Source organism: Lontra canadensis, unplaced genomic scaffold (genome assembly GCF_010015895.1).
Source record: "Lontra canadensis isolate GAN:19392208 unplaced genomic scaffold, GSC_riverotter_1.0 scaffold5, whole genome shotgun sequence".
Taxonomy (NCBI): Eukaryota; Metazoa; Chordata; class Mammalia; order Carnivora; family Mustelidae; genus Lontra; species Lontra canadensis.
In genome coordinates, this window is record NW_022630999.1 from 30757512 (window position 1) to 30769690 (window position 12179).

Sequence of the window (12179 nt, forward strand, 5' to 3'; positions counted from 1 at the left end):
GAAGGCATCCAACTTCTAGTTCTATGCTTAATAGACTAAGCAGAGAGCTGCAAGTTTAAAACTCTATGTCTAAGTGCCAGCTCTCCATGACTCACTGCCTGACCTTGGGTTAACCACTTAATCTCTCTCTGCCTTGGTTTTCTTCTTCATAATATGAGCATAATAACTCTTACCCACCTCACTAGGGCAAGGATGACTAATCAGTGTTTATAAAACTCAGTAAATCTTTTGGGTATGAAGTGCAGGGAGATTGGAAAGTATTATTACTATTAGCTGCTTTCTTAATATCTAAATCAGCATGCCAGGGACTGCTGAATGGAATACCACAGTTATATCCTCATCCTGCATCGTTGTCAAGAATCTCAGTTCCTTTAGCCCTGCCCCTGCAGATATCAGTTTTTTTACCACCATTGATGCTTACTATTCAACAAGGAGCAGTCAATTTCCTGTTTATATCTAGGTGTCCATAGCTACCCACACCCATAAGCAATATTTGTTCCTTTAACAAATAATTATCAAAGAGTTGGAAGGTGCTGTGCTGGATAGTAATGATATAGGAATGCATAAAAATCAATATGGTACTTATCTTCAAGGTATTTAGTACCTGGTGACTGACCCAGACTGGTAGCTAGTAGTCTTGTTACAGTCCCAGTTCTCTGAAGGAAGAAATATAGCCCCTAGGGATACATAATATGCATGTGCACAGTCAGCAAAATCTTTCTTCTGGAAGTGATATGGAAATGAAAACTGAGAGAGAGGCAACCTTATAGCCAGGGAAATGGAGGGGAAGGGGGGGGGGAAGGAAGGAATGTTCTAGAAAAAAGCAAATTATTATCATTCACCCACAATGAGAGTGAGCAAGCTCTATTAAGGAATTGAAAGAACTTTCATAAGATTAAAGCTAAAGAAAGGGGAAATGTTGTCTTAAAGGATACATCCAACACCATCTAATCCCATCTTTTGATCAGGCTAACTTCTCGACCTAACTATTGGTGCCTTTCATTTAAGGCACCTCACAGCCTGGGATCCTGACTCCTCTCCAGCCTAAACATCTGAAGTGATTGCTTCCTCAACTCTTGGACTTCAGTCTCCTGGGCCTTTAATCTCTTGTGAGTTTCTTAGTATCAATATTAATGAACATTATTTATTATTATTATTTTGTCTGTCTACATGCTATTGCCCAATCCCTGTCTGACTTTCCTTGTAGCTGTTGTTTATTCTTCAGTAGAACAGTCAACCTCAGGAATGACATGTGTGTAAAGAAAGAGTCAAGTTTTTAAAAAATTGGAACTTTGTATACATTAAATGAAAGTGCTAAATAAGAGAGAGAGAGGTCTGGGAAGAGTTAAGTTGAACATCACTATGGTGCTCCTATGTATAACTTTGAAAGGAATATGCATGATTTAGATTCCTCCTATGCAGTGCATATTATATATTAATATTGCAAGCATACACTAGAAATCCTTGAAAATAGTACCACTAAGTGTATATGTCAAAACGTAAATGACGTAGTGAAATCTTAGACACAAGGTGAGAATTACATTGAAAGAACAAGACCCCCAAAAAGAGAGAAGAAAGAAACTTGTCAGTAATAAAAACATGGTATAAAACTTTAATCAACATCAGAGTTAATCAGCTCATTTGGTAACTGGCAGTTCAATGAAGTTTCTGTTTTAAAATCATGGGCAAAGCAGACTGCCAGGTTTTATTTGTCATCTGATATAAGTTGAGCTATAGTCCGAGATGGTGGAAAACCTTTTTTGTTGGGTTTTACCTCTTTAATCTCAAATGAAAACTGGCACTCCATCTGGATAATGTCCAATGTGACACATTTTGGGAACCATCTACTACCTAGCCTTACAAATCAAGAACACTGATTAAATAATCAAGATTTCTGAAAAGCCTTGAGGGAGTGATACGTTTCTTGCATCCGTAATTGCCATTCTGTTTGTAGCGCAAGATGTTTTTGAGCTCTGGATAAGAACTTATGTTTGACATACTGGCATTGAATATCTTATTTGTGGATTAGCAGGAGTTTGACATTCTTAGAAGTAATGTGATAGCAAATAAGGAAATTGTGGAATTTAAAAAATGTCTTAAACTAATGAAATTTGTCACTAAGAAAAGGAAACAAGGTAAGTAATTGGTTATATATTTTTGAGGGATAGAATAAAGGTAATGATATTTTGCTAAGTATCTATTTAAATAAAAGCTGTTATTGTTCTTCCTGATAGTATTATTAATATACAACATATATCTATGTAATTATAATCCTCCATACATAAATTTAAAAATCACCTCTCCCTTATAATATACAGAAATACAAAAATTCTGTTTGTGACACGTGGTAAAACACACCTTTATGGTGATTTAAAATAACCACTGCTCAAATTAGAAAGACATTGATTAGAATAATAACTGATTTCCCAGAACTGAATGCATGAAGGAGCAATTCTTTCATTAGAGATGTCAAAATTAGTCCAGAAAATATCAATGAACATTATTAATGTTATGTTCAGCTTTGGCCCTAGGCAAAATTGTCAATTTGGTAAAATTATTCTTTGCCATTTCTCAACATCCCTTTGAAGGATTTTTTTAATGCTGGTATTCAATCATTTATTCATTCAAGAATTTTTTATTGAGAGCCTACTAGATGGCAGGCACAATCCTCAATGCTAGAGGTACAGCAGTGAAAAAGATAGTCAACTACCGTGTGTATATAGAGCTTGTGTTATAGATATTTGGGTGGAGTCAAATAATTAAAAAGCTGAATAAGTTAAGAAAAAAAAAGAAAAGATTAGATGATGGTAAATACAATGACAATTATATATAAATAATAAATAGAGTGGTATGTTAGAGAGTATCCAGGGTTACCTTAAGTCGGGTGTTCATAAAAGATTCTCTAATGAGCTGACACCTTTGAGGCAACCATGGGAAAATGTTGGGCTGCACCATTACAAACAGAATGATTCTGGCAAATGCAAAAATCCCAAAGCCATGAAACTGAGACTGGGGGCATACTTGGACTTTGATGGACAGGAAGAAGATCTTTGTGACTAGAATGTAATGAACAAAGAGAGAACAGTGTAAGGCAAGAGAGCCAGACAGGGGTTTCTTGCTTATGCAGATTCTAGAAATTTTTTTTTTTTTAAGATTTTATTTATTTATTTGACAGATAGAGATCACAAGTAGGCAGAGAGGCAGGCAGAGAGAGAGAGAGAGGAGGAAGCAGGCTCCCTGCCGAGCAGAGAGCCCGATATGGGGCTCGATCCCAGGACCCTGGGATCATGACCCGAGCCAAAGGCAGAGGCCTTAACCCACTGAGCCACCCAGGCGCCCCCAGATTCTAGAAATTTAATAGAAACTCTTTTCAGTCTAATGGGAACCAACTGCAGAGTTTTAGTAGCTATCTGTCTTCTCCCTTTCTTCTTTCTTAGAACTTCTGTACCCCTGGTTTTTTTTTTCTTTTTTTAGAATCTTCTACTATCATAGCTCTCATGATAGTTCCTTCACCTAAGATATTTTATATCTCTCTTAATAAAATGTACCTTTCAGCTTTGCGCAGTGGCAGTATCGTAGCCAATGAGGTTTATCCGAGGCGCGATTATTGCTAATAAAATGTACCTTTCAACTTCCTACTCTTTCAGGTCTTGCATGTACAGGTAATTTGTAAACTAATCTGATAAATCAGTATGAATTAGAGCATTCGTAGTAAATGTGGCTTAAAATGATACCCCTCTAAGATAGCATTTTTTCTTTAAAACAGACTGTATTATCTAGACTTCAAGGAGTAAAGACTTTGGAAATTATAGCTATTTACTAGGGGGAAAAAAAAACCACATTCAAGCAACTGCTTTTTTCCCCCTATGCAAAGGAATATCCATGATTATATGAAATCTTCAGACCAGTAAGAATTTTCATCATCCTTGGTTTTATGATCCTTATGATTTGTTAATCCCCTTTTGAGTGCCAGGCACTGTATTAGATACTTTAGATACATATTTTTATTTAATTCTTACTGCAAATCCTATACATTCCCAATTTATAGATGAAGCAAGTAAGGCTCAAAGACTTATCTGTCTTTGTTCTATATTGTAGACCTGGAATGACAACAAAGTCTAGAAACGTAAATGGTAATCAATAACTGTTTTCTAGAAAAATGTATGATTGATTGAAAAATAATAAAATAAAATAAGAATGGCCACTCAGCCTGGAAGCTAGTGGGTCAGTCAAAATGAATTCAGCCCTTACAGATTTAGAAGCCCACTCTCTGTATAATAATGCCTTCCTCATTTAGTATGTAATGGATTTGACTTTCTGATCTATAGCTCAGAGATGAGTTCATTCAAAGGCAAGAAGAAACACACCCAGGGAGGCAAAGTCTTCAGTTAGTTAGAAGATGCCCTCCCCTTCTATTTTCTGGGTCTGGGAGCAATTTGCTGTATCTTCTGGGGAAATCAGGCTGATTAGATGACTAAAGTCTGATAATTATGTTATTTTGATCAGAGCACAACTTGCCCAAAGAAGTTTGCCAGGAATACACACTCACACACATGCACAATTGCGTGTACACACACACACACACACACACACACACACTGTAAATGGGAAAATGCCATGTGGAACACAAAAGCATCCAGGCTTCGCCTTGTCTATAACCAAGCAAGCTTGTTTTTGGGTGATGTTCAATATCTTACCAGTTACAAAGAAAATACCCCTGTGGTGTCTAAGAATGTGATAAGAGTTATCTTCAAGGAATACAATTTCGTTCTTTGATTTTAGCGAGATCTACACATCTCTGTCAGAAGCTGAACAAGTGCCAGAGTCTTTAAAACAGAAATAAACAAGTGTGTGGCTCTGAGTCATTCTTTTCAGGAACACTGAACCCTTGGATAGGCACTCTTCTGAAGATATGATGCTTCTATTTGTATTATAAACTTGAACTTAAGGATAAGTTAGAGATTTCCCAAAATAATGCTCTTGCAAAGCACTCATCCTTTGGATTATTATGTGGGAAGAAAATGTTCCTTGATTAAATGTGTTTAGGAAATAAAGTGAATTATCTGATGTCTTAGAAATTCACAAAGGCTATTATTAAAGAATTGAAGAAGTCTTAAAAAATAAACAACAACAACCACCTATATAACTTTGTTTACCCAGTATATCTCAAACTAATTTAGCCACCATAATTTAATAATTTAATTTAAGACACCATAAGAGGTCTATAGAATTAGTTGTCTATGGAGTATCTTTTGGAAAATGCCCAAAGTAACTGGCATTTGGCAAAGTAACAAAGCCCCTAAGTAACTTTAAGTGGTTCATGATAGGTAGAAAAGTAAAGTTCCTGTGTGTAGATAAAGCTTTCATAACCTCTAGTGACTTATGGGGTAATTTATAATATTTTAAAGGAGAAAGATCTTTGCGATAGTATAGGCTATTTATCTATGGTGATATTACTCCTAACTCTTTAACTGTACATGATAAATTATGGCAGGTGGGAACACAGGCTGTCGGGTGGAGTCCTAACCCTGCCACTTAGTAACTTAGATGACTTTGTATGACTCACTTAAATTCTCTGAACCTGACCTATAAATACTACTTAGCTCAAAAGAAATTACGGAGATAATATAAGCAAAGAGCTTGGCATTATGCTGGGCAAATAGTAAGTGCTCAATAAGAGGCAACTATTTCACTTTTTCTCCCTGACACTTCTTAACGAGTTTGTGCAGAACCATTCACATTCTCTTCTTCAGCCCTCTTCTTGTCAGGGCATGCATTTATAAGGAGACCGAGTGGGTATTAACTATCTCATATACAGACCTCATTAGTGCAATTCACAAACCAAGACCAAAGTTTTATGGATAAAAAATGCAAAATTATTTCTTGCAGTGTTAGCCACATTCGTCTTTAGCTATAATATTCAGTTAAGTGGCACTTTAAAAAGCTATTAGCACAAAAGTCATTCACATCAAAAATAGTCTTAACATTAAAAATCAGTTTTCTATAAAAATCTGTGAATATCCTTTATACTGTTATGAAGCCTGTACAGGGATGTCCCCTTAAAAAACAAAATGAGTATTATAGAATAATCTCCCAAGGAAATTTGTACTATGACATGATGGACTCGCGTTTACCCTAAGTAAGGCCAACAGTTGGCAAACTGACATTTGTATTTGCCAGATTTACAAGTTGCTGATAGAACTAGAAATGAGTGCTTCACGTTATCCACAAACAATTTGCTGCTCATGCATCTGCAGCCTACATTCATAAGGGAAAAATCCCATTGCAGATTTATAAAAAGATTTTGCTACATATACTCTTGAGTTGATAATGACTTAAGTAGGATTTCCATACTATATTGTTGGGTTTGTTATTTATTTTGGAGGCAGAACATGACAGCATGTCTTAATAATTTAAAATGACTATATATTATTAATCTTGCTATTCCTCTGCTACAGTCCAAAGGTGTCCCTCTCATTCAGAATAAACGTGCAAGTCCTTGAAATGGGCTGTAAGGCCCTCTGATCTCACCCCTCCTCTCTGCTTTCTCATTCTGCCACAACCACACCATCCTTCTTGCTGTTCCAAGCATGCTCCTGCCCTCAGGCCTTTGTCTTTTCTGTTTCTTCTGCCTCACATGCCCTTCTTCCAAACATTCAAAATCGGTCCCCCAGTTCTTTCAGGTCTCAGATCAAATGTCACTTTGCCACTCTGTATTGACTAATACTGCTTTTCTCAAAAGTTCCTTATATCCATCTCTGCTTTCTATTTCTCCAAAGCACTTACTACTGTCTGACATAGTAAAAACATGATCACGAGAGACATTTATTTAATTTTCAAAAAAATTTTTAGGTATTATTTATTTTTGTTAAAACATTTTTAAATTTGCAGCGCCTGGGTCAGTTAAGTGTCAGTTAAATGTCAGTCAGTTAAGTGTCTCGACTCTTGATTTTGGCTCAGGTCATGATCTCCTGGGTCATGAGATCAGGCCCTGCATTGGGGTGTGTGCTGAGCTGGGAGTCTACTTGAAGATTCTTTCCATCTGCCCCTCCTCCCAATCACATAGGTGGGTGTGCATGCATGCTCACTCTCTCTCTCTCTCTCTCTCAAATAAGTAAATAAATATTTTTTAAAAATTGTTAGGTGTACCTGGGTGGCTCTGTTGGTTAAGTGTCTGCCTTTGGCTTAGATCATGGTTGCAGGGTCCTGGGATGGAGCCCTCATCAGGTTCCCTGCTCAGCAGGGAGTCTGCCTGAAGATTCTCTTCCTCTACCCCTCCCCCAACCTTGCATGCATGTATGCTTTCTCTCTCTTTCTCTCTCTCTCTTCTCTCTCTTTCTCTCTCTCTCAAACGAATAAATAAGTCTTTTAAAAAAAATTGTTAAAGATTGAAATTGTTTCAACAATTGTTAAAACATTGGAAGCTTGGAACTGACTATGATAGGAGTATTTACACCATGGAAATTGACAAAATGCTACCAGAGTTTGTTTTTTAGACGAATACCATTAGATATAATAAATACATTTACTTTTTAAAAAATATTTTATTTATTTATTTGACAGAGAAAGAGAGATCACAAGTAGGGAGAAAGGCAGGAAGAGAGAGAGGGGGAAGCAGGCTCCCTGCTGAGCAGAGAGCCCGATGCGGGGCTCAATCCCAGGACCCTGAGATCATGACCTGAGCCAAAGGCAGAGGTTTAACCCACTGAGCCACCCAGGCGCCCCTACATTTACTTTTTTTAATGTTTACTGTTGTCTACTGGCAGTGTATAAGTTTAATGAGAGCAGAGGGCTTATTTTGTTCACAACTGTCTATCTAGCATCCTGCAGTGTCAGATACAAAATAGGTTATTAATAAAGTACATGTTGAATGAATGATTAGTGAGGATTGGGATTTTATGGTCTTTAATGTTTGTGAAGAATGAGATTGATCCTTTTATCCATTCATTAATTTAAACATTAAATAAATACTTTTGAGAGCTCATGTACTGGGTATTCATACTACTCTAGAACTTGGAGACATTTTAATGAATAATAGAGAAATAATTCCTACCTCCATGGGGCTTACATTATAGTGGAAGGGAAAAAAATAAACATGAAACTATAAAAATCACAAGTTCAGATATTGGTGTTTGTTAGAAAAAAATAAGTTCAGATATTAGTAACTGTTAGTAAACTAAACAAAAGCAGAATAAGTTAATGGGTAGAGAGAGACTGAAGAAGGGGTTGATTTTTTAGAGAATTCAGGTGAAGCCTTTGTGAAAGGTATGCTTAAACTGAGATATGAATGATACAATTACCCAGCTAAACTTAGATCTAAGGAAAGAACATTCCAAGCAAAGGCCACAACATAGTAGGACCCCTGAAGTGTGAATGAGCTTGGTGAACTTGAAGAACAGAATGAGGGCTGCTAACCTTGAAATATACTGAGTTAGGGAGAGAATGGCTGGGGATGAGGTCGGAAAGGCAGGCAAGGCCAGATCACTTGGGGTCTTTTGGGACATAAGAGACCATCAGAAAGAGAATGATCTGATTTAAAGTTTGCAAAGATCATCCTGGCAATGGAGAATGTGAAGAGAGCGATTAGAAGCTCCTACAGTGGTTCAGCACAAATGCAGTAAAAATATAAAATATATATGAATAGAATGGACCTGATGGGTCCTAATCATTTTAGAGGGGAGTTTTAGCAAATCTTCCACAAGTGTGAAATCTTTGGCTTTATAGATTGTTCAACAAGAGATAAAAAGATAGGATATTTTTCAATTTTGATTTAAGGATAATAGAACCTTGATACCCAAACAAAACAGGGAAAAGAAAAGAAAAAAATTTTAGCTATCTCAATTAAAATTCCATACGCATAAATCCTAGGTAGAATATTATCATGCCAAATAAAGAAAAATATAAGAAATACTTTGTGACCAGAGAGGATTTCCTTCAAGAATTCATGGATGGTTTAGTATTAAAAAAACTATGATTGTAATAAATATTTCAGCAGGCTAAAGGAGGAAAGATTATATGGTCATCTCAAAGGACACAGAATAAAATAATGTGACAATTAAAAAGACGTTTCTCATTAAAAAAAAAAAAAGTTAGATTCAGGAAACCTAAGAAAATATCCTTAATATGATGAGGATATCTACCAAAAACTTACAGCCAATATCTTAATGATAAAAGTTCGAAGTATTCTTTTTTTTTTTTACACTAGTTTTTTTTTAATTAACTTATAATTGACATACCACCTCAGGTCCACAATGTGATGATTTGCTATGCAAAATTAAAAAATACATTCATTGTTCCTAAGAGAATCTAAAGGCAAATTAATAAAACCCAGAAGATCTATACAAGATCTAATAATATCCTATACACCTACAACAAATAATTAGGAACACAACTCTAGCAAAAATATAATTTAAATCAGTGAGGTACTTAGGATTAAATATTAAAAAAAAGATGACTTAAATTTTATGAAAAAATAAGCACCCAAAATTCAGATGATAATTATAAATTTAATTTTATTAAATTTTGAAACTTATGCATTAAAATATACATCATGAACAGAAGGAAGAGAGAAGTCTCAGACTGAGAGAATCTTACTACCCATATAATTCTTAAAGAACTATAATCCCTCTTATATTAGGAACTCTTGGAATACTCAAAGACTACCATAGAGCCCAATCCTTAGTTCTCTTCTCTTTCTTACTTACGCCCTTGCGGATTTTATCCAGCCTCTTGTCAACTACACTTCTGATGACTAATAGGAATCTCAAACTGTGATCTACCCTCATCCTTCCCATCTCAGTTGTCTCAAGAAAAACTCTAGCCTGGAGCAGTTCCTGACTCCTCTTTCCTTTCACATTTCACATCCAGTCCCTCTTTATTGTCAAAGTATATCCAGAATCTAAGAACTTTTCATCATTTACATTAACACCATCCTGGTTCAAGTCATCATCATCTTTTGCCAGTCTTAACAACAATCTCCTCCTGACTGGTCTCTCTGTTTCTGTTGTGTTCTTACACAGCAGCCGGGTGATTCTTTAAAACCTCAGACCAGATCATAAGTCAGAACTCTGCAGTGCCTTAGCTCCACTTCAACTTCTTTGTCCCTTGCTCACTCTGGTCCAGCCACATGCTGGCCTCCTTTTTGCCCTTAAGACATGACAGGCATGCACCTACCTTACAGACTTTGGCCTAGCTGTTTTCTTTTTCTGAAATGCTTTTGTGTGCGTGTGTGTGAGAAACTATTTGGCTAAGTCTCTTGGCAATTTCAAGTCTCATCGAATCTCCCCTCAGTAAGAACTACCCTGATCACAGTATTTCACAATACAACTTGCATAGTTCCCTTCACTGTGCACTGTTTTTATTTTCATTTTAGCTGTCACACACTATATTTTACTAATATTTCACATTCTTTATCTACACCTCTTCAGAAATGTCAGTTATACAAGGGGAGCCATTTTGCTTTATTCATTGATGTTTCTCTAGCTCTTAAGAGTACCTAGAACTAGTGAATGTTTAGTAAGTCATTGTTGAATAAATGAATGAATGGAAATAAATAATAAAATAGAAAAGAAATAATGGGCAAGTCTTAAAAGTAGATAATTCATTGAGAAGAACACTCAAGTGAGCAATAGTCAACTGAGCCTAAGCTGCTCTATGTCATAATAATCAATAAAATGAAAAACTAAACAAAGATAACATTTTGTTTTCACCTCACTGGCAAAACGAAGTCTGATAATACAAAATGTTGATGAGGGTTTATGGAAACAAGCAGTGATACAATGTGTGGTTTGAATGTAAATTTGAACAATTGTTTTAAAGTTCAATTTAATAATCCTGGATGAAATTATCCATGTTCTTCAATCCAGTACCTTCACTTCTAGCTGCATTCCCCAAATAAATTCAACCACATAGACAAGGAAATATTGGCAGCACTGCTTGTGATAGAAGAAAAAGGAAAAAAAGTATAAATCCTTAATAGGAAAAGAGATAAGTAAATTGTGACTTATTCATACAATGTAGGTTTATATAGTCATTAAATTTAATAAAGCACAACTGCATGTATTAACATGATTAATTTTAATAACCTAATGTGGGGTGAAAGTAAGTTGAAGAACGTAACCCTATTTGAACTTTTTAAAGACAGAAAAAAAAACAATAGTACATATATTTTATATATGTAAAATTCAAGAAAATACAAAGTACAAGAAAAATGCATGGGAATGGCAATGCCTACCTCAGGAAATTGACAGCCTTTGGGGAGGGAATAGGGAAGGTTTAGACAGTAGGGCTTTTAGTGCTGTTTGATTTCTGTTAAAAATATATTTTAAGTATGATGAGTATTAATATTTACTTAATCTCAGTTGTAGACTTTTATATTGTCTTTCATATAATTCTGTATTTTAAATTTTAAAATGATAAACTAACATTTTGGCAAGTAAGAGTAAGAGATAAAAGGAGAGATTGGATGATAATCTGAGGTAACAGTGACAAAAGTATAAAATTCTATTGTGATTGGGGAGATCTAAGTATATTTGTAAGCAGGAAAGAGGGGCCTTACAGAAAGGGGAAATAGACAATACAAGAGAAAAGGTAAAAGAGTAAAATCGTGATGACATGTGTAGAATGTCAAAACAAAGGCATACAGGTAGCTCTTAGTTTTGACAGGAGGGAATCATATTTCTTCTACAAAAAGGAGGCAGGAAATACTGGTTGAACATACAGAATAATATTAAGATACAGAAGTGAAAGGTAAAGGGAACTTAAGCAAACATCATACTCAGTAGAATTAAAGACAATGGGATATCAAGATTATTTCCAGCCAGTAAGATAATCAAAGATTTTGGTACTATGAGGAGACCATAGAGGATATGAAACCTTTTCCTGGACATAATACAAAAAATGGTATATAGATAGTTGTTATCAAGCAAGTTATAAACCTAATTGTGTTAGAAATTAGTGATTTTTATGGTGTACCTGATTTTGTAACTTCCCCCAGCAGTGTTCAGTAGCCAAGGAATACAGAAAACGGACTGAGAGCTGAGAGGAGGATTGACTCAGGGTTGGAAATGGACTAAATTCTAAAGTCAAAAAAAAAAAAAAAAAAAAAGGAAGCCATGAATCTATGGTATTAATGAGAGTATCAGTGAAATAACTTAATCTGTTATCAAGGCTGGGAAAAG

The 12179-nt window shown here is 35.5% G+C and overlaps 1 non-coding gene across 1 annotated transcript; it reads left to right on the forward strand.

Moving 5' to 3' along the window:
• The first annotated feature begins 3553 nt into the window (after positions 1-3553).
• LOC116864446 lies at positions 3554-3691 on the forward strand. The gene has a single exon (XR_004382009.1). It is a non-coding gene; the product is annotated as a U4 spliceosomal RNA (small nuclear RNA).
• Positions 3692-12179: the final 8488 nt, after the last annotated feature.